Source organism: Schistocerca serialis, chromosome 2 (assembly GCF_023864345.2).
Source record: "Schistocerca serialis cubense isolate TAMUIC-IGC-003099 chromosome 2, iqSchSeri2.2, whole genome shotgun sequence".
Lineage (NCBI taxonomy): Eukaryota > Metazoa > Arthropoda > Insecta > Orthoptera > Acrididae > Schistocerca > Schistocerca serialis.
In genome coordinates this window covers 321,575,195-321,599,047 of record NC_064639.1, presented here as the reverse complement: position 1 = coordinate 321,599,047, position 23,853 = coordinate 321,575,195, and the positions used below count along the sequence as shown (strand labels likewise).

Here is a 23,853-nt window from a genome sequence, read left to right as displayed (position 1 = left end):
AAACATGCATTCTTACTCTAAATTGAAAAACATTTATTTCAATGACTGTGCGATTTCCATTACATTGCCCTTCGGTCGTTAATCAAATCAGTAAAAGATCTTCCTATATCGAATTCTCTACGAATGGTGGCGTAAATACTCCCTTTGCTAATCCTCGGAATATTCAAATGTGTGTGAAATCTTATGGGACTTAGCTGCTAAGGTCATCAGTCCTTAAGCTTACAGCCGGCCGGAGTGGCCGAGCGGTTCTAGGCGCTACAGTCTGGGGCTGCGCGATCGCTACGGTCGCAGGTTCGAATCCTGCCTCGGGCAGGGATGTGTGTGATGTCCTTAGGTTAGTTAGGTTTAAGTAGTTCTAAGTTCTAGGGGACTGATGACCTCAGAAGTTTAGTCCCATAGTTCTCAGAGCCATTTGACCCCCATTTGACCCTAAGCTTACACACTACTTAACCTAAATTATCCGAAGGACAGACACACACATCCATGCCCAAGGGAGGACTCGAACCTCCTCCAGGACCAGCGGAAGAGTCCTTAACTGCAGCGCCTCAGACCGCTCGGCTAATCCCGCGCGGCGCTAATCCTCGGAATACAGCCTGGACATGTAGTACAGGATATCTAACATGACAGAAATTCCCTAACCACCACCACAGATGGGCCTCGATCGTGAGTATCAACCTCAGAAGGTCATTTAGATCATGTACTCTTTTCGGTTCAATGGTATGATGATCACAAACTAGCTTTGTCAAAGGATAAGAACACGCAGAAACCAATTTTCCACTATCACAGCTATCCCCACATTATAAAATACTAAAATTTAGAAAATATCACTGACTTTCCAAGACATTGTAACCCGCACTGAAAGAGATCTGTTGTTATGAATCGCATGTGAAATCTTGGCAGGGATCGTCAGAGAGTATACAGCCATCTTGCAACACATATAATTATCAGGCACTACATTCTAACGTAAATTTATTGTAAACATGATATATACCGCTAATGTAATATGGCTCTGGCTGCTTGGTAGTTTCGTCAAATGCCAATAAAATTCAGTAATGTAATAGAATCCTCATTTCTCACAGTTGCCGATGTTGTGCCAGTTTTTGTCACACTTGTCTGCCATTACGCTTGATGACAGTCAACCAGAACTCTGAATATCATCAACAGTTACTTTTATGTCTCTCAAGCATTTAATTCAGTCTTTGACACCATTTAGTTCATAGTTTTTGCTGCAAACGTCTAATACAGAATACACGAGTTACCGACGCCGTTTCTCGCAAAGTGTAAGAAAAAGTAACCTTAATGTTTTGTCCCGTTTCATTACGCCATAGGAGTACATGGAATATGTTCGTTGATGGTGTCACAGCCTCACCTCTGTTTGCACTGTTTCATCACTGTCAAAGTGAAGTCCTCGAAGGTATTATTTTAGTTTTGGAAACAGATGAAAATCGGATGGAGTGAGATCGAGACTGTGTGAAGGATGATCAATGACAGTGAACCTAAGGCGTCGTATTGTTGCGGATGTCACAGCGCTCGTGTGTGATCCGGCATTGCCATGCTGAAGGAGAGGATGCTGCTTGTGTGAGCTAACGATTCGAATTCGTGCTTTTAGCTTTGTGACTGTCTCGCAGTACCTTGCAGAGTTTATACCGGTGCCTTTAGGCTAAAAAAATGTTCAAATGTGTCTGAAATCTTATGGGACTTAGCTGCTAAGGTCATCAGTCCCTAAGCTTACACACTACTTAACCTAAATTATCCTAAGGACAAACACACACATCCATGCCCGAGGGAGGACTCGAACCTCCGCCGGGACCAGCCGCACAGTCCTTGACTGCAGCGCCTTAGATGCCTTCAGGCATGCATTCCAAATGCACCACTCCTTGAGAATCCAAGAAGACTGTGAGCGTGAGTTCCCTGCTGACGGCGTGAACTTGAACTTCTTTGGCGTCAGTGATACTTTGTGGCGGAGCTCCATTCTTGTTTTCGGGGTCAAAATAGTGAAACCAGGTTTCATCGCCTGTCACAGTGTTGTTTAGGATCCCATCACCCACACGCTCAAAACTCTAAAGAAATTGTTGACAGATGATTTCAGCTGGAGGCACGATTAGAAATTCGATTACAGCATGCTGTTTCCAAGCAGCGACATAGTTACGTTTCACTCCTCCACGTTACACGCAACTATTCGGACCCCTCTAGCTGCAGAGAGTTTCAACTTGAGTCAGTAAAGCGGGAAAGCCGACTGAGTAATATACATGACACGTAATACCTCAACCGATTCTGAGAACAGAATAAAAAAATCGGAGGCATTACTTTTGGAATGATAGGCCCTCGCAGTAAACTGGCAAACACTATTAATAGTAACCTTAGGCTTTTTGTAGATGAAGTAGTGTCTATAATAAAGCACTCAGAGAAAAGAAATGCGCAAATATTCCGTCAGATATTGATAGGATTTCAAAGACCTACAATGACTGACAATTCTCATAAATGTTTAAGAATGTAATAATTGCATACTTCACAAAACGTCAAAAATTAGTATTCGATAGCAAAAATGTTTATGAATCACAACTGGAATCAGTCAGATCTCAAAAATATCTAGGTGTAACAATTTCTAGCGATATGTAAATGAACGATCACGTAGGTTCAACCGTAGGTAAAGAAAGTGATAAAGTACGATTCGTTGACAGGATGGGAAAAGCTAATCATAATACAAAGGATAATGCTTGCAATACAGTCCTGGAAGCCATCCGAGAATACTGCTCAGGCTTGAGAGTCCACACCAAACAGAACACGGGATGCTGAACGTACAATAATAAGGCCAGCGTGAATGGTCACATGTTTGCTTGACCAACGGGAGAGCATCAAATGTTGATAAACCTGAAATGGTAGACACCTGAAGACAGATACCAACTTTCTCGCGAACACCTAGTTATGATGCTTCAAAGAATAGTGAGTAATCTAGGTTTATACTACAGACGCCTACGTGTAATTCCTTTAGGGATCACAAAGACAAGATTAATCTCAGCGCCCATGAATAATTATATTTTCCGTGCTCCATAACAGTTGGTACAGTAGAAAGTACCCTCACGGTGATTTGAAGAGAATAGGCGTACATACAGATGTAAAACCATTATCGGAGACAGATTTGAAATTGTATAGATTTCTCTAACCTCTCCGTAACTGGGCCTGTGCTATATAGTTACACATGTAGGCAGTTTGTCTGTATAACGGTAAAATTTAGCAAAATGGAATTATGTGGTTTCATTGACTACCATAAGGGGGCTATAAAATAGTTTGCGTCTGAGAGCGTTGCTGCAGCGTATAAACAATTCAGTGCGACTCCGATGTGGGTGCATAAACACCGACATGTAGCCAGCGGATTCGTATGGCATTCGTGTCTTTCCGACGTGTGTGCTGTAAATGCGGAAACGTGAACTGTAGCGTTGTTACAACCAAATGCAACCAAACAGGACCAACGTGCTGTTATCCTTTCCTTGTCTCTTGAAGGACCAACATCATTACACATCCGTTGGATAATGAAGAATGTGTGTGGGCAGCATGTCTCTCGAAAATGGTGCGTCAAGTTCTATGCTGGTCGCGATTCAACACAAGACACCGATCGATCTGGGATTGCTTGTTGATTTCAAGGATCCTAGTGTCTCCTTAACTGGGGAACGGTACTGCGCAACGCTTGAGGAATTGCGACGTGCAATAAATGCAAAGCGTTCGGGAAAACTGCGTAATGGGTGCTGCTGCTTCATGATAACGCACGTCCCCATATCGCAAATTTCGTAACGCAGACGTTAAGCCAATGCAAGTAGAAGACATTCGAGCACCCGCCCTATAATCCTGATTATCACGCCATTAGTACCTTAATAAAAGGCCTTGAAAGGTCGATGATTCCTGTCGAACGACGATTCTCAGCAGGCAGTCGCGGAATACTTCATGCAGCAGGGTGCAGTGTTTTACCAAACTGGTATCTTCCACCTGGAGCGTCGGGGGATGACGTGTTGCGTCCACGGTGGAGTTTACCACCGTTAATAGTTTGTGACTCGTTGCCCAAGATACAACATTACTTGTTGCAAGAATTTTGCGGCATGAAGTTAATGAATGACGTTAGCAGCATGCAGCGCCCAGAAAGAATGTACAGACAGAAGCGTCTTAGCAGCCAACTTCCTGGTTAGAAGCAATTTATTATCGTGGATAGAAGCTTATGAAAAACTGTACTGTCCAAACCAACAAGAGTTGCCAAAGCTTCTCGACAATGAGTTCTTCAAGCAGTAGAGTTTAATCATGTGGATGGAGCGAAAGAAAATGTCACTGACAATGTATGCATGGAATGTACACGTCGAAGAACACAGTCTGGAGACTACTGGGGGATTGTAAAGTACAAGCATGGAATAAGCAACACGTGCAAGCAATGGGGAGCAGAGTTTATTTCCATGAATATACGCTGCTTGACAAAGATATGAAGCACTCAGAAGACATGATCGGATGTCAATATAATTTTATAGACATACACATCGTCGGCGGGTATGTGAGTAATTAGAGTTGCTATTCTTCATGACAGGTAGAACGGCTCCCACAGTGTATTAGTGTTGTTTGTGTTACCAGGCCTGTTAGAGGGTATAAGAGGTGTGAACAGCATCCGATATTGAGCGATCGCTGTGAAAAACAAGGAAACGGTGCATAGTCACTTGAGACAGCATTTTCAGCACCTGTTGAAGTTTAAAAGAGGCCTCATTGTGGGTCTCCATTTGGCTAGCTGGTCGAATCGTGCAATATCCAGATTCCTGGGGCAATTGGATGTGAGAGTGATCCATTGTTGGTCTGTATGGGAACGTTAGGTCAGGCATACTCGTCCCTGTTCTGGTCGACGACGTCTGACCGCCACAAGGGAGAACTCCTGTAATGTGCACCAAGAACCTTATGACCACTTCACATCTGCGCCTGCCATCCGAGAACAAGTAATGGACTTCCTGCCACATTCTTTGTCATCGTGCATCATTGGTGAAAGACTAGCACAGTCGTTCGATACGTAGGGTGCCAATAACACCACAACACAAACGGTTACGTTTGGAATGCTGCATTAACCGTGAGCCGTGGATAGCTGATAAGTTGCGTGGAATTGTGTTCAGCGATACATCGCGGTTGTGTGCCTTTCGGTGTGGCCGTCGTCGACAAGTATGGCGGTGATGCGGAAAGAGGCCGCATACTTCCAATGTTTTGGATAGCGACAGCGGTGTTACTCCTGTCACCATGGTGTTAGGAGCCATCGCGTATGACTTCACTTTACAGCTTGTAGCGAGAGGGGGAACTCCTACGACAGAACAGTAAATCACGGACCTCCCGTGTCCTCACGTGTTACCTCATTCACGACAGTATCGTGGTGCTGTTATTCAACAGGACGATGGCCATTCACACAGGGAACGCGAGTCTATGAACTGAGTGAAGCTGAGGTATTCCTGTGGCCAGCAAGATGACCAGATCTGTCCCCGATAGAACATGTGTGGGACCTGCTCGGTCGTCAACTTCGCCCCAGTGCCAATATCCAGGATATCAATGACAAGTTCTAACAGTCGTGGGACAGCTTGGCTCGGGATAAGCTACAATGGCTTTGACACATTTGCCAGCCGTATCAGCACATGCATTCAGGCCAGAGAAGGTGCAACGTCATACTGATAAGTAGGATCATACTGCTAAATTCTTAGTAAATATGACTCGATTTCGTAATCGCTAAAATAAAATCTCACACCCTCTCAAAACGTGAAGTCCCGTTTCGTTTGGTTCGCCCATTCTGGGTGAGTCACTTTCTTTGTCGGGCAGTATATTGTGTTCTAATGATGGCAGTGAGACTGACTTTAGCCATAGCTATGAACTGATGTTAATTCTGTAAAGTTTCAGTTATTTATGTTAATAAAAAGCTAAGTATTCACTTCTAATGTTAGTTTCTCATCTCAAAGTACTCGGTTTAGTAGCCTCTAAATTCCGTATAACTTGGAGTTTGCCCATCTCTCGCCATTTCGGTTAAGCGGCTGAGGGAAACAACGGGAAAGCTGTGTGGATGGGATCTGAAGCCCGTTCCTTCCGATTACAAGTCGGGCGCGTTAGCCACTGCACCACAAGCCCAGTCAACGCCTTCACGTAAGGAAACAGTGTAGCCGGCCGCTGTGGAAGAGCGGTTCTAGGAGTTGCAGTCTGGAACCGCGCGACCGCTACGGTCGCAGGTTCGAATCCTGTCTCGGGCATGGATGTGTGTGATGTCCTTAGGTTAGTTAGGTTTAAGTAGTTCCAAGTTCTAGGCGACTGATGACCTCAGATGTTAAGTCCCATAGTGCTCAGAGCCATTTGAACCATTTTTGAAATAGTGTAAGTACAATACCTGAAGTCTTTTACGGCTGGTGTTTAGTTAAACCTTCCGATCGCAGAGGCTATCGTCGATGAATAAAGGCATTCACCGACCTATTGTGCCAAACTGCAGGCCGCAGCAGCGAGAAGCAGAGCTTTTACGGACAATTTACAAATTCCATACGTATACAGGTTTATACGAGGGTTGGAACTTAAACAGTGGCAACTATTTATTCACAACCGATACAGAAGAGTCACATGTTTGCACCTGTTACTGTCCTTCAGAGTAGTAACTAGCATTGTGTAGAACTCGTTGCCAGCGATGTGGAAGGCGTAGTATATCGTTAGCAGAGCCTGTTCTGTTGATGGTGCGAATGGAGCGGTCTACTGCCTGTTGAATCTCTGGAACAGTTCTGAAGCGAATGCCACGAGTGGTTCCTTCATCTTCGGAATCAAATCAAAGTCGTATTACTGTTCTTTTTTAGAGCTTCACCTGCTGCCAGCTTTGCGAAAGAAGCGGCGACACTTTCTGCGCAACCCACCACGGCCACCAGTTCTTACACGTCTTGGCTATTTTCTGCGTGATGCTATGACCACAATGATGTATGATACTCTTCTGACATCAGAGAAGGATCTTATTGCACCATTCCACACTGTGACTGGGATAATAAACGCAATGCTACACTTAAATAAGTCATCATACTTGTGACTGGTTTGATGCGGCGCACCATGAACTAGTCTCCTGTGTCAACATCTACATCTCAGAGTAGCATTTTAGACTTACGTCCTCAGTTATTTGTAGATTGTATTTCAATCTCTGTCTACTACGTACGTCAATCTCCGTATTCTTCCCCTCCTCCATCCTCAACCCAAGTACATTCTACAATAAATTGTGAGATCAAAATTTTGAACCTGTCTTGTAATAAGCTACACGATAAGGCATTATTGTTGGATTTCTTAACGGATTGTGGAACGCATACCCATCAATGAATCGTATTCTAAATTTGACTCTCCGCAAATTCCAAATGATGAAATTCCAAACATGGGTAATGTTTGAGGCTTAACACCTGTGGTGTCAGCAATCAGCATCACATCATTGCTTTGAAGATGCCTAGCATACAGAGGACAATTTTCCTTAAGCCAGACGGCAATGCTCCGGCCATTCATCAGGAGGAGACGCAACTGCCGCTAGAGGCTGGGGTCCACGCGGACTCACTCTCTTCCGCAAGACACGTGGTCGAAAATAGTCCCAGCTGTATCCTAGCGCCGAGTGGTATTTATAGCACCACTAGGCCAGACCAGACCAGTGCCCTGTGAGTGAGTTTCTTGGGCCATGTGCCGATTCCAAAGGGATTTTATCAATCAGGAATATCACTCGATAGCTCTACGACTTATCTGTCATTCATATCTGACTTCACAATCCCAATAGCTGCCATCAGAGGACTTCGAGTGTTAGTGGCAGCCTCCCCAAAGAAGACGGGACTCTGTCATCGTCACAGAATTGAGGGTTTGTAAATTTATTCCTGTTAACATTCAAATGGCTACAGGCCGGACTGCTCCCTACGGGACTCAGACTTTATTAACTCAGATTGTACTTTGAGTACCCTACGAGACTTTGACTTTTATAAAGTGCGTGTTTAAAGAACCTAGTGACAATCTAACTGGCCTTCAGCCGCCAGAAGTATTATTGTTCTGTCCCGAGAAGTCGCTTACTTTATGTTTTGTTTCAGTCCACGTTAGTGTAGGGGCGGTATTAATCTCTGATAAATAAACTTATTCAATCATCGCTATTTGGATGTTTTTGTGCCACCATCGTCAGACGTATCAGTTGGTGACAAGGTTTTGTATTCACATCAGGCTCACACATATGCTCTGATCCAGTAGTCAGAGCTTGCATATGTTTTACACATTACAGTTCTCTGACTGTAACATTGCTTGCAGCATAACTGAATCGTTGGATCCCTCTGCCCAAGCACTGACACTATTCTACACTTTCAGCTTGCCCACAAACTCCTGGTCGAGCTCTGGCGGCCATCTTCACATCGCCTCTGGATATCTTTACCCGCCTCTTCATTTTCGGTCCCACGACCAAGGGTTTCTGGTTGGCGCCACCAGCTCTGCATCCATTCGACAGGAAGGTCGAAACATGGACAAACCTTTTCATGCAAGGGGCAGCATTACCTGATTCACAGCACAGCAGCCTAGCTGAACACGAAGTTTACTTGAACACTGTGACTCTCAAGTGCACTTGGAAGCAGCCGCCCTCAAGTTTTAGTTGTCATAAACTCCAAGGACAATCATACACAGAATGGATTGCCCGCCTACAGGATTTATTTCCGACTTCCTTTTTCAGTGCAGTAACCCCAAATGCATACAATCATACATTGCTTTCTTCGTTAGAGAAGTCATTTTAGTGCATACCCTTATGACTGTCTTAGACCTGATGTCTTGAAACCCAAAGAACCGTCTCTAGAAACTTTTCTTCCCATCATCAAGGCACTCGAACGATCTCTTTGGTCCTCAGCTACCCTACAGGACCCCTCACAGGTGTCTGCAACTTGGACAACCCGTCGTCCCCAAGCCCAATTACAGACACCTGTCCGATCTGACATAAAAACTTCAAGGAAAGACTTGTTACCCCGACACCGTCTCCAACAGCATCGTGTCTGAAGTCAGTGTTGTATGTCATCAGCGACACCAGTGCCATAACCATTTAGCAAAATGTACCTCTTGTGGAACATCTGGATATAGGTCTGAAGTATGTCAATCAGCTTTGAAGATGTCAGTAGACTGCACATCCACGCACCCCTCAAACGTGGTGACAGATAACATGGAAGAACTGTATCCAGACATAGTACAATGAAGAGCCAAAGAAAATGGTACACCTGCTTATAATCGTGTAGACCCGCGCGAGCACGCAAAAGTACGGCAACACGACGTGGCATGGACTCGACAAATGTCTGAAGTGCTGCTGGAAGAAACTGACACCATGAATCCTTCAGGGCTATCCATAAATCCGTAAGAGTAAGAGGGTGAAGAGATCTCTTCAGAACAGCACGTTGCAAGACATCCCAGATATGCTCAATAATTTTCATGTATGGGTTGCTTGTTGGTCAGCGCAAGTGTTTAAAGTCAGAAGAGTGTTCCTGGAGCCGCTCTGTAGCAATTCTGGATGTGCGGGGTGTAGTATTGTCCTGCTCGAATTGTCCAAGTCCGTCGGGATGCACAGTGGACGTGAATGGATGCAGGTGATAACACAGGATGCTTACGTTCGTGTCACCTGTCAGAGTCGTATCTAGACGTATCAGGGGTTCCGTATCACCCCAACAGCACACACCCTACATCATTACAGAGCCTCCGCCAAATTGAACAGTCCCCTGCTGACATGCAGGGTCCATGGATTCATGAGGTTGTCGGCAAACGCGTACAAGTCCCTCCATTCGAATCAACTTGAAACGAGTCTCGTCCGACCAGGCAAAATGTTTTCAGTCATCAACAGTCGAATGTCTGTGTCGACGGGCCCAGGCGAGGCGTAACGCTTTGTGTCGTGCAGTCGTCAAGGGTACACGATAGTAGGCCTTCGTCTCCGAAAGCCCATATCGGTGATGTTTCGTTGAATGGTTCGCACGCTGACACATGTTGATGGCCCAGCATTGAAATCGGCAGCAATTTGCGGAAGGGTTGCACTTCTGTCACGCTGAGCGATTTCTTCAGTCGTCGTAGGTCCCGTTCTTGCAGGATCTTTTTCTGATCGCAGCGATGTCTGAGATTTGATGTTTTGCCGGATTCCTGACATTCACCGTACACTCGTGAAATGGTGGTACGGGATAATTCCCACTTCATCGCTACCTCGGAGATGCTGTGTCCTATCGCTCGTGCGCCGACTATAAACTCATCTAAATCTTGATAACCTGCCATTGTAGCAGCAGTAACCGATCTAATAATTGCGCCAGACACTCGTTGTCTTATATAGGCGTTGCCGACCGCAGCCCCGTTTTCTGCGTGTTTACATATCTCTGTATTTGAATATGCATGCCTATACCAGTTTCTTTGGAGCTTCAGGGTACGTTAATATGTAGTCAGCTTTTTGCCCTTGCATGCGAAGTTTCTCATGAGCGATGCTTTCTAAATGCATGCTGATTTGTGAGCAGAACCTTTTCCCTCTTAACGAAATTTATTATATTCGAACTGAGAATATGTTCAAGAATTCTGACGCAAAGCAATGTTAAGGATATTGTTCCAAAATTTTTGCGGAGTCCTTCAAGCAGTCTTATACACACGGATCACCAGCGCTTTTTTCCAGTCGCTTAGGACTTTGCTCTTGGAGACAGATTTGCAATAAAGGCAAACTAAGTAAGGGACCAATGCCGTAGAATACTCTTTGTTGAAAAACCGAACTGGGATCCATTCAGACCAGCCGACTTTTTTGTTTTCAACTCTTACAGTCGCTTCTCTACGTCAGTGACACCTGCTACGATGTCCTCCATAAGGAAGTTTATGCAATGGTCAAATGACGGTATTTTAGTACGATGCTTTTGCGTGAACTATTTCTTAAACGCTACATTTATGCTGCCTCAAGACATATACGCAGTTTCCAACTATAATACTTGACCTGTTATGTTAAATCTTTAACATAAGAATATACCTCTTTACGAGTAGATAACTACGGAATTTTAAATTCGTAAATTCCGTCAATAGTTACATAAAATATGGAAAATCAAATTTTTGTTTCCCTTGCAAGCCATTAAATAGGCTACCTGCATCTGGGACCAGGTTAGTAAGCCCAAGTAATCCGTCTAGTAACATACACTACCGAAAAAACAATAGTACACCTGGCGAGACGACGTCGATTTTGATCCGATGACGGTATATGCCACCTGAGATGTACTGAGAATGGCTTCAACGTCGTCCGCCAACAGACAGCGTAGTGGCATAGCTACCAGAGCGCCATCTGTGTCTGTGCTTTATTAGGGAACGTTCACAGACAGAGGGTTCAGTGTGATGCAGACCTGTGAAGCAAACAGGCAACTGTGTCATGGAGACCTACTCGTGCTACCTACAGCCAACCGAGCGATTTTGAAAGGGGTCAAATAGTAGCCTTCCGAGAGACGGGATGGTCCTTTCGGAGAACTGCCACACACGTTGGAGGACGTGCAGCGTCAGTGGTGCTACGATGCTGGCTGGTATCAGTGGTCACGTGAACATCCTCACATCCGCAGACGAGGATCTGGACGTCCACACAGAACAGACGCCCCCTAGGACTGTCGTATTGTAAGGGCAGCAGTCACAAATAACACAGCTACCACGGTACATACAAGAGGGCTTGTGAGTCCAGACGTGTCAACACGAACTGTTGAGAACCTATTATTAGCAGTCGGGTGGGAATACGGGCACGCATACCTCTGGGCCGTCTTACACTCACGCCACAGCATCGACATGCTCTGGTGCCGTCAGAAGATCACTTGGAATGGAGCACCGTGATCTTCAGCGATGAAAGCAGATTCTGATTCTGCTTGCCTTATGGACAGTCGTGCGATAAGCTACACATTCGTTCACCTTTGCTGTTTCTGAAGGTGACGCTAACCACCACTCGGTACGTGGAGAATATTGTTAGACCCGTCCATTTCCGTTCTTGCAACAGGAAGGTGATACGTTGTTACAACAGGATAATGTTCGCCCACACACCGTCCGTGAAACTCAACGTTCTCCGCAAGACGTGGAGCAAATTAGCTGGCCAGGAAAATTTGCGGCCTTGTCTCCAGTCGTGCACGTGTGTGTGTATTGTGACGAGAAATGACTCGTGCGACACGTCAACGAAGAACTCTTATAGATCTACACGAACATTTCGATCAGGCGTAGCATAAACTATCCAACGACAGTACGATCGACTGGATGACAAAGTCAGCGCCTGAATTGTCGCTCCTGAAAGTTACACCAAACTGATATGAGTGTTTCAGCATGGATACCTTAGAGCCGCTTGTGCTATTGATCTGTAAATATAATCATCTAATGCACTTCATATGCACTGTTGCAACAATAAATCTAGAGTGAATTAGAAACGTCTAAAAGTGTGTATTAATTTTTTCCGTATGTGTAGATAACTGATATATCTCGGGAGCGTATGATTACACTACTGGCCATTAAAATCGCTACACCAAGAAGAAATGTAGATGATAAACGGGTATTCATTGGACAAATATATTATACTAGAACTGACTTGTGATTACATTTTCACGCAATTTGGGTGCATGGATCCTGAGAAATCAGTACCCAGAACAACCACCTCTGACCGGAATAACGGCCTTTGATACGCCTGGGCATTGAGTCAAACAGAGCTTGGATGGCGTGTACAGGTACAGCTGCCCATGCAGCTTCAACACGATACCACAGCTCTTCAGGAGTAGTGACTGGCGTTTTGTGACGAGCCAGTTGCTCGGCCACCATTGACCAGACGTTTTCAGTTGGTGACAGATCTGGAAAATGTGCTCGCCAGGGCAGCAGTCGAACATTTTCTGTATCCAGAAAGGGCCGTACAGGACCTGCAACATGCGGTCGTGCATTATCCTGCTGAAATGTAGGATTTCGCAGGGATCGAATGACGATTAGAGCCACGGGTCGTAACACATCTGAAATGTAATGTCCACTGCTCAAAGTGCCGTCAATGCGAGTAAGAGGTTGAGAGGCACTCACATGCCTTGCTCATACTGTGGCATCAAGCAGTCAGGCCTGCAAGATGAGTGGTCTGCCAAGTGAGTGGATTTATTCTTATTTCTCGAGTAACATCAATGACTGATTATGAGCTCTAGTACCCATAATTAAGCTACAAATTATTCTCCTGTTTGAATATTACGCAACGGAAACGGATAACGCACATCTGACTATTAGTAATTTACACAACTCTGATTGTTCACTACGCTCTGGCAATAAATAGCACATTTTCTTTCTTACCCAACGGCTTTGATCAACACGTGGCCATAGCACTGAATATGGATGGCGCACACATTATAAATTCTGGATATCATGACTACACACTATTCGAAGAACAAGGCCACCAATCTTTTTCTTTTCACTATCTTTTTTTTTATTCAGGTAAATTCTATTATGATTCAAATATGACCTAAACACACCATTACATTTTATACACAATTACACATGAGAAACTCCGCCCAGTGGGCATGGCTTTACATTGGTGATTCTCTATCTAATGATCTCGTAATTATCTAACTCTACAGTGCACTTTCTAGATAGGATGGTGGATATTTTGCTATGTCTCACACTTTGACTCACACACCCATCATCACGAAAATTTACTTCAGACCGAGTGGTGCAAAAAGGAACATGCATAGCCCACTGCCTCTGACCTATCTTGCTACTCTCCCATGCAAACCACACATACTTAAATTACACGAAATACATCACACTGGCAACATAGAATACATCACAAAGAATAGTCACAACGTTAGAATTACTTCACTTTCAGCTTTCCCACTTCAATTAGTATTCATCCCAGTATCACACGACACTGCCCCACTTCGTAACTTTTCTTTCCTACTACGAACTCTGGAGGATATATGCACGTCTTCCTGTGCAATGCAAGCCAAGTGGCGTTGCTGGATAGGCGGATGACTCACCTTGCTTCGTTCTCAGAGTATTAGAGTTTGAATGTAGCGTCACACGGATACATAATGCGCAAAGTAATCTTAAGATCATATTCGTCACACATGTGAGTCTTCAACTGATACCTTGGACGAGTACTTCTCTTTATCCTTTGTCTCATACACAGATTGAGACTCACACAGTACTCACCACGTGGAAGTGCTCGCCTCTAATTTCAAGACCTGCACACGCCATTTCTTAAATATTTCTACCTTATAGTACACACGTCAGTAATTCAGCTTAACTTTAGCATTCGGAACTATTTCAACTTAGTACTAGCACTCGCAAGTATTTCAACTTAGTACTAGCACTCGCAAGTATTTCAACTTATTGCTACACGTGGTTTCATTGTGGCCATTGGTCACTTCCGAAGATTACTGCGATCCCCTTAATATTACCTGCCTGACATTTAATTCTCCCCACAAAAGTTCCTGAAATAGAGAAATAATTATTCCAAACTGCTCTTAAGTATTTCACATGCATACCATCCTCTCCACTCTTCTGTCTTTACGGAGCACACATAAGACAGGTCTTACCAACACAAGATCCAGCGCCATAGTGCTGAAACATGGCCGTTCTTCAGGTCATCTCCCACCTCCGCCGAAGTGGGGGAGCACCATGCTATCGTATTGGTCAGCCACATTTCAGGTGCTCAGAGCTCAGGTAAATTTCATCTCTTTGGTTCCACCAAAGGTGACCAAAGGACCGTCTCAAAGATGATCATATATTGCACATTCACTATCTGCGGTTAGCAGACGGCCATACATTCATTCATTTCACAGATCTCACAAAATTGGATGTAGGGATTTATTTTGTGGGAGTGCACATGTGATCAATTAAATAAATAAATTGTCCTTCTTTCCTACTCTGGTATCCGGCTTCGGTGTATTAAGTGAAATTGAGTTATTATTATAAAAAATATGTTGTTCTGACAAGAATAACGAAGACTCTTGTACCTATTTTCAATGTCGGGTGGTATTGTACCCTTTCAAGGTGACCGAGACGTGTAACCAATGGCACCCCATACCATCACGCCAGGTGATACGCCAGTATGGCGATGACGAGTACATGCTTCCAATGTGCGTTCACCGCGATGACGCCAAACACGGATGCGACCATCATGACGCTGTAAACAGAACCTGGATTCATCCGAAAAAATGACGTTTTGCTATTCGTGCACCCAGGTTCGTCGTTGAGTACACTATCGCAGGCGCTCCTGTCTGTGATGCAGCGTCAAGGGTAACCGCATCATGGTCTCTGAGCTGATAGTCCATGCTGCTGCAAACGTCGTCGAACTGTTCGTGCAGATGGTGGTTGTCTTGCAAACGTCCTCAACTGTTGACTGGGGGATCGAGACGTGGCTGCACGATCCGTTACAGCCATGTGGATAAGATGCCTGTCATCTCGACTGCTAGTGATACGAGGCCGTTGGGATCCAGCACGGCGTTCCGTATTACCCTCCTGAACCCACCGATTCCATATTCTACTAATAGTCAATTGGCTCTGGACTAACGCGAGCAGCAACGTCGCGATACGATAAACCGCAATCGCGATAGGCTACAATCCGATCTTTATCAAAGTCGGAAACGTGTAACCAATGGCACCCCATACCATCCCGCCACCTTAAACGAGGCATCACAACAACGTTTCACCAGGCAACGCCGGTCAACTACTGTTTGTGTATGAGAAACGGTTGGAAACTTTCCTCATGTCAGCACGTTGTAGGTGTCGCCACCGGCGCCAACCTTGTGTGAATGCTCCGAAAAGCTAACCATTTGCATATCACAGCATCTTCTTCCTGTCGGTTAAATTTCACGTCTGTAGCACGTCCTCTCCGTGGTGTAGCAATTTTAATGGCCAGTAGTGTAGGATAAAGCGCTTTGATTTTGTGTTTAAGATTAACTGCAGGTAAGTGACAGCTAAATCTGTCTTAAAATAGTACTGTCCTCTTAATAACTTTGGCAGTAGCTTTTATGGACATGGATTCGAATAACATCTACATTAGAATGAGCATTAATAGGTGCTTTAGCATCGCCATAATTCAAACTGTATCGTTAGGCTTTTTAAATACAACTAAAGCCGTCGTCCATTGGCTAGAGGCGACTCGTGTCGCAACACCAGCTGCCTCTAAACGATTGAATTCGGCTATAACAACTTTCTTCGAAGCAAAAGGCACCGGACTAGCTAGGAATGAATAAACGAGGAGTAGCGTTAGGTTATAAAGATGTATACGCTTAAAAGTTTCGAGCACAACCAACATTAAACTCAAATTTACGTACATAACTATTTAATTCACTACGTGGGATACTATTGGAAATTCTGTTAACTGAGTTCGGTATTTGAAACAGAAAACCAGTAAAAAAAATTCCAGACCAAAAATGTGAGTTGCCACTGGGGAATAATCGACAAGAAATGTTACTAGTGTACATACATATATATGGGTTACGTTGATTATTACTTGGTCTGTTAATGCATTAGGCTGATTACTGTACATTACAAAACCTGCGGAATCCATTGGAAAATCCAAAACAACGCAGCTGATTACCATTGAGGTCGTCAGTTTCGGTGGAATTTTTGTATCGACTGATGACAGCGGTGCGATGCTGTTCAGTGTGGTACTGCTCCGTGGTGAAAACTTTGGGCAACTTTGACGGAGAGCGACCACATACACAAGCAAAACACACAGCGTTGGGTATGGTGCTGTGGCTGCATAATCACTCTTGCAGAAATTCCGTGTTTTCGCTACACTTTGCGAACTATGCCTGTGATAATTATTACTACTCGAATTTTTAGCTACACGTCGTATTTTTGATCGAGTCAACGTTCAACCGTAATTTCTAACTATATTCCCAATCAGTTTATTTCTACCTCTGAAAGGAAACTCCTGATATTCACCTCCCCGTGGTAGAGAGGAAACAACGTTTAAATATACGGACTGATATATTCAAGCTGATAACACATGCAGGGACAGAATGACTCCCGAAATAAGGCCCCACGGGGGATTGGAAATCTGTAGTACGGGTAGGGGGAGGAATAGAAGACGGAGTTACTAGTGATTGTGAAATATGTAGGGATGGATAACATTCCCTCTGAATTTCTGAAATCATTGGGGGGGGGGGGGGGGGGGGGGAAGTACCAACTAACCGGTTATTCAGGTGATTTGTACACTACTGGCCATTACAATTGCTACACTACGAAGATGACGTGCCACAGACGTGAAATTTAACCGACAGGAAGAAGATGCTGTGATATGTAAATGATTAGCTTCCCAGAGCATTCACACACCGTTGGCGCCGGTGGTGACATCTACAACGTGCTGACATGAGGAAAGTTTCCAACCGATTTCTCATACACAAACAGCAGTTGACCGGCGTTGCCTGGTGAAACGTTGTTGTGATGCCTCGTGTAAGGAGGAGAAATGCGTACCATCACGTTTCCGACTTTGATAAAGGTCAGATTGTAGCCTATCGCGATTGCGGTTTATCGTGTCGCGACATTGTTGCTCGCGTTGGTCGAGATCCAATGACTGTTAGCAGAATATGGAATCGGTGGGTTCAGGAGGGTAATACGGAACGCCGTGCTGGATCCCAACGGCCTCGTATCACTAGCAGTCGAGATGACAGGCATCTTAGCCGCATGGCTGTAACGGATCGTGCAGCCACATCTCGATCCCTGAGTCAACAGACGGGGACGTTTGCAAGACAACGACCATCTGAACGAACAGTTCGACGACGTTTGCAGCAGCATGGACTATCAGCTCGGAGACCGTGGCTGCGGTTACCCTTGACACTGCATCACAGACAGGATCTCCTGCGATGGTGTACTCAACGATGAACCTGGATGCACGAATGGCAAAACGTCGTTTTTTCGGAAAATCTAGGTACTGTTTACAGCATCATGATGGTCGCATCCGTGTTTGGCGACACTGCGGTGAACGCATATTGGAAGCGGGTATTCGTCATCGCCATACTGGCGTATCATCTGGCGTGATTTTATGGGGTGCCATTGGTTACACGTCTCGGTCATCTCTTGTTCGCATTGACGGCACTTTGAACAGTGGACTTTACATTTGAGATATGTTACGACCCGTGGCTCTACCCTTCATTCGATCCCTGCGAAACCCTACATTTCAGCAGCATAATGCACAACCGCATGTTGCAGGTCCTATACGGGCCTTTCTGGATACAGAAAATGTTCGACTGCTGCCCTGGCGAGCACATTTTCCAGATCTGTCACCAACTGAAAACGTCTGGTCAATGGTGGCCGAGCAACTGGCTCGTCACAATACGCCAGTCACTACTCCTGAAGAGCTGTGGTATCGTGTTGAAGCTGCATGGGCAGCTGTACCTGTACACGCCATCCAAGCTCTGTTTGACTCAATGCCCAGGCGTATCAAGGCCGTTATTACGGCCAGAGGTGGTTGTTCTGGGTACTGATTTCTCAGGATCTATGCACCCAAGTTGCGTGAAAATGTAATCATATGTCAGTTCTAGTATAATATATTTATCCAATGAATACGCGTTTATCATGTGCATTTCTTCTTGGTGTAGCAATTTTAATGGCCAGTAGTATAGAATATATGAGTCTGGCGTCATCCCATCAGATTTTAGAAAAAATGCCTGTGACACAACTCCGAAGATAGCAAGGCCAGATAAGTGTAGGAACTACTGTAGAATCAGTTTAATAGCGTATGTACTCAAATTGTATGACGACCAAAATGCTTTAGGAGAAGTAAAAAAAAATTGTTGTTACAATCAACATCAGCCTTAATTGATGATGAAATTTTGGAGTGTAGTTCGGGGCATGGCATTGTGTGGAAGAAAATCAACGACTATGGGTTCAAATGGTTCAAATGCCTCTGAGCACTATGGGACTTAACATCTGAGGTCATCAACTACTTAAACCTAACTAACCTAAGGACATCACACACATCCATGCTCGAGGCAGGAATCGAACCTGCGACCGTAGCGGTGATTCTGTTCCAGACAGAAGCGCCTAGAACCGCTTGGCCACAACGGACGGCACGACTATGGGGAAGTCAGAAAAGAAGAGAATGGAAGCATTTAGTTAGATATGGTGCTACAAAAAATGTTGAAAATTACGTGGATCGAGCAGGTAAGAAATGAGGAGGTTCTCCCCAGAATCCACGAAGAAAGGAACTTGTGGAAAGTATTGACAAGAAGAAAGTACAGGAAGGCCGGATACGAGTTAAGACATCAAGGAATATCTTCCATTGTAATTGATGTTGCCGTAGAGGGTAAGCCAGAAATTGGAATACGTCCAACAAAAAACTGAGGACGTTGTGTGCATGTGCTATTCTGAGATTTCATCCAACTGATCAGATTCGGCATCCTTTGACTTCTAATTATCACATCTAAAGAAATTGCTAACTGTAAAGGGCTTACCGGCCGGAGTGGCCGAGCGGTTAAAGGCGCTACAGTCTGGAACCGCACGACCGCTGCTGCCGCAGGTTCGAATCCTGCCTCGGGCATGGATGTGTGTGATGTCCTTAGGTTAGTTAGGTTTAAGTAGTTCTAAGTTCTAGGGGACTTATGACCACAGCAGTCGAGTCCCATAGTGCTCAGAGCCATTTGAGCCATTTTTTTGTAAAGGGTTTAAAGTCAAATAAGGCGGTGGGAGGTCCGTATATAAATATGTTGCAGCCTTTCAAAAACGCTCATTCGCTACAAAAATGCTGAGTAAAGAGCGTTGTCCACGAAAGAGGTTATTTAAAATAAGTGTAGTTTTCATTTTAAAAAAATGTAGTCTTTCGTTCTGTGCAGAGTACAGTTCACTTTGCCAAAACACATACACACATCAAAAAAAGTTTTACATCACCCTGGTTCCCAGAACTCCTGAAGATAGACGTTGACTGTGGATATTGTATCACAGGCATAGTCCCTTAGACTGTTCAGAGATGTCACTAAACCTCCCAAAAGATGTAAACCACCATATGCGAGCAGCGCCTATTAGACGCAGGTGGTCCGACAGCCGATCAGTTCCAGTCATCTCACCAAGAAGGAGGTACACGGCTCGTGTTGTCTGTAGTTCAACCATGCTTAGACGGTCAATACCGCGGTTCGATCGCGTCTGCATTGTTACTTTGTGCCAGGAAGGGCTTGAAATAAAGGAAGTGTCAGGTGTCTCGTTGTTAAGCAAAGCCATGTTGTTCGGAGCTGGAGGAGAAACAGAGAGACAGGAACTGTCGATGACATGCCTCGCTCAGGTCGCCCAAGGGCTACTACCGCAGTGGATGACCACTACCTGCGGGTTATGGCTCGGAGGAACTCTGACAGCTACGCCATGTTGAAGAATGCTTTTAGTGCAGCCACAGGATGTCGTGTTACGACTCAAACTGTGTGCAGTGGGCTGCATGATGTGCAACGTCACTCCCGACGTCCATGGCGAGGTCCATCTTTGCAACCACGACACCATGCAGCGCGGTACAGATGGGCCCAACAACATGCCGAATGGACCGCTCAGGATTGGCATCACGTTCTCTTCACCGACGAGTGTCGCATATGCCTTCAACCAGACAATCGTCGGAGACGTGTTTGGAGGCAATCCGGTCAGGCTGAACGCCTTAAACACACTGTCCAGCGAATGCAGCAAGGTGGTGGTTCTCTGCTATTTTGGGGTGCTCATGATAGGCGCCGTAACGGCTGTACAATGCGTGAATGCAATCCTCCGACCGATAGTGCAATCATATCGGGAGCATATTGGCGAGGCATTCGTCTTCATGGACGACAATTTGCGCCCCCATCGTGCACATTTTGTGAATGACTTCCTTCAGGGTAATGACATCGCTCGACTAGAGTGTCTAGCATTTTCTCCAGACATGAACACTATCGAACATGCGTGGGAAAGATTGAAAAGGGCTGTTTATGTACGACGTGACTCACCAACCGCTCTGAGGGATCTACGCCGAATCGGCGTTGAGGAGTGGGGCAATCTGGACCAACAGTGCCTTGATGAACTTGTGGATAGTATGCCACGATGAAGAGCATGGTTCCTTTGAAAGGCCGACTTCCTCCATAATCCGATTGGACCGATGACCTCGCTGTTTGGTCCTCTTTTCCAAAAACAATAAATCAATCAAAAATGTTTCAGAAAGTAATACTACTGTCCAAAAAGCTATATGTTGCCCCGTGTATAATCTCTTTGGCACCGTTTTATCATTGTAATTAACAACATTTTACGACGTAGTTCGACAGGAATTTTGTATTTCCATGTTTTATTGAATATAATGTGGCTCTAATGGTTGTCTTAAGGTGCGACAGGAAGTCGCACATGGCGCAGATGCCGAGATGTAAACTTATGCCACTGCTGAATAGGTCTCCAGAATAATTCTTCACTTGCTGTTAAAAATTCTTATTAATGACGCCTTTCGGGCACACAATATCATCAGAACATCAGAAAGAAAGGTCTTTTCACAAAGCATGGAGTCACATGTGTTGGCCGTCAGAGGCATTGGCTGGGTTCTGATGTCGACGGCCACCACATGTGGCTCCACACATTGTATGAAGAATTCTTTTTAGACGTTCTGGGGATGGGTTGAGCCCGAAATCGCGTCAATAAATAAGAAATTTTAATGGCAAGTGACCAGTTATTTTAATGACTGTTCAGCAGTTGCATAAGTCTCCATAAGATTAAGAGCATCCCAGACGTGCTCGATGGCGTTTAGGTCTGGAGATCAGGCAGGCCCACTTCATTCGCCTGATATCTTCTGTTTCATGGTACTCCTCCACGATTGCAGCTCGGTGGGCCTTGCGTTATCATCCACCAGGAGGAAGGTGGGACCCACTGCACCCCTGAAAAGGCGGACATACTTGTGCAAAATGATGTCCCGATACACCTGACCTATTACAGGTCCTCTGTCAAAGACATGCAGGGGTATACGTGCACCAATCATAATCCCACCCCATAGCATCAAACCACGACCTCCATACAGGTCCCTTTCGAGGACATTAAGGGCCTGATATCTCGTTCCTGGTTCACGGAAGATGAAAACCCGGCAAGAATCACTGTTCAGACTATACCTGGACTCGTCCGTGAACATAACCTGGGCCACTGTTCCAATGACCATGTACTGTGTTCTTGACACCAGGCTTTAAAAACTCTCTTGTGCCCAGGGGTCAGTGGAATTCATCTTGCAGGTCTCCGGGCGAATAAACCATGTCTGTTCAGTCGTCTGTAGACTGTGTGTCTGGAGACAACTGTTCCAGTGGCTGCGGTAAGGTCCCGAGTAAGGCTACCTGCAGTACTCCGTGGCCGTCTGCGAGCTCTGATGGTAAGATGTCGGTACACTGTGGACGTCCCGTATTTTAGCGCCTGGACACGTTTCCTGTCTGCCGGAAATGTTGCCTTAATCTTGAGATCACACTTTGTGGTACACGGAGGGCCCGTTCTACGACCTGCTATGTTTGACCAACCTCCAGTCGCCCTAGTGTTCTACCCCTCATAACGTCATCATATGTGTTATTTGAGCCATTTTCAACACACAGTCACCATTAGCACGTCTGAAAACGACTGCACACTTATTCGCTGCATGTCAATGTTCTAATGTCTTGCTCTTTCTCCTTCATTGTCAGTTATGTTATGATTCTCGTCGTCAGTTGTTATGATGACAGGTGGCCAATGCTAAATAGAAACATTTACTGCAGGTTTGGCAGTGAAGTCGGTAAGGAGCTGGTCGTGTAGTCTGTATCTGCAACGACTGAGATAATTAGTAGTCGTTGGTAAAAAATAATATATACTGTGCTTAACTTGAAATTTCCTGGCAGATTAAAACTGTGTGCCCGACCGAGACTCGAACTCGGGACCTTTGCCTTTCGCGGGCAAGTGCTCTACCATCTGAGCTACCGAAGCACGACTCACGCCCGGTACCCACAGCTTTACTTCTGCCAGTATCTCTCGTCTCCTACCTTCCAAACTTTACGGAAGCTCTCCTGCGAACCTTGCAGAACTAGCACTCCTGAAAGAAAGGATATTGCGGAGACATGGCTTAGCCACAGTTTCCGGAAACATCCCCCAGGCTGTGGCTAAGCCATGTCTCCGCAATATCCTTTCTTTCAGGAGTGCTAGTTCTGCAAGGTTCGCAGGAGAGCTTCTGTAAAGTTTGGAAGGTAGGAGACGAGGTACTGGCAGAAGTAAAGCTGTGAGTACCGGGCGTGAGTCGTGCTTCGGTAGCTCAGTTGGTAGAGCACTTGCCCGCGAAAGGCAAAGGTCCCGAGTTCGAGTCTCGGTCGGGCACACAGTTTTAATCTGCCAGGAAGTTTCATATCAGCGCACACTCCGCTGCAGAGTGAAAATCTCATTCTGTGCTTAACTTGTTTTACAGGCTTCTTCATATGCTGCATACATGTAATTACAAACAGATTTCTAGAGAGGCATTACTTATGCCATACTTGACTAAGCGCCTTGTTAGAGGTTGCTTCCTATCAGCTGAAGGCTATGCTACATTCCTAGTTGACGTCCCGAGCAAGAGTGGACGAGAGCTCGCTAGATACTTGTCACAAGCCGCGGAGAGTCTGTAGCCGCGACTCGTGGGTCCAGCGATATCTATTGCGGACCGCGGTCGATATCTGCAACCCCTAACCAGTGTTAGGGGTTGCAGATATGCACCAACACACCCCTGACATGCACCAACACACCCCTGCATATGTGGACTGCTGCCAGCGCCACCGTGCGACGACCGCAGGTCAAATGCACCGCATGGTCATACCCCGAGGTGATTTAAACCCGCAAACCGCCCACCAGAGCGTTGTTTCACCATGTACCAGCATTATCCTTAATTTATGAGCATGAGTGTAGTTCCAAAAATCAAGTACATCCTTGCGGACGTTTCTGAATATA

The 23,853-nt window shown here is 45.3% G+C and overlaps 1 protein-coding gene across 1 annotated transcript in view; it reads right to left on the bottom strand.

Moving 5' to 3' along the window:
* The window catches only part of LOC126455951 (protein Wnt-11b-2-like), a 278,412-nt gene that overhangs the window by 132,515 nt on the left and 122,044 nt on the right, over positions 1-23,853 (bottom strand). The window lies entirely within an intron of this gene.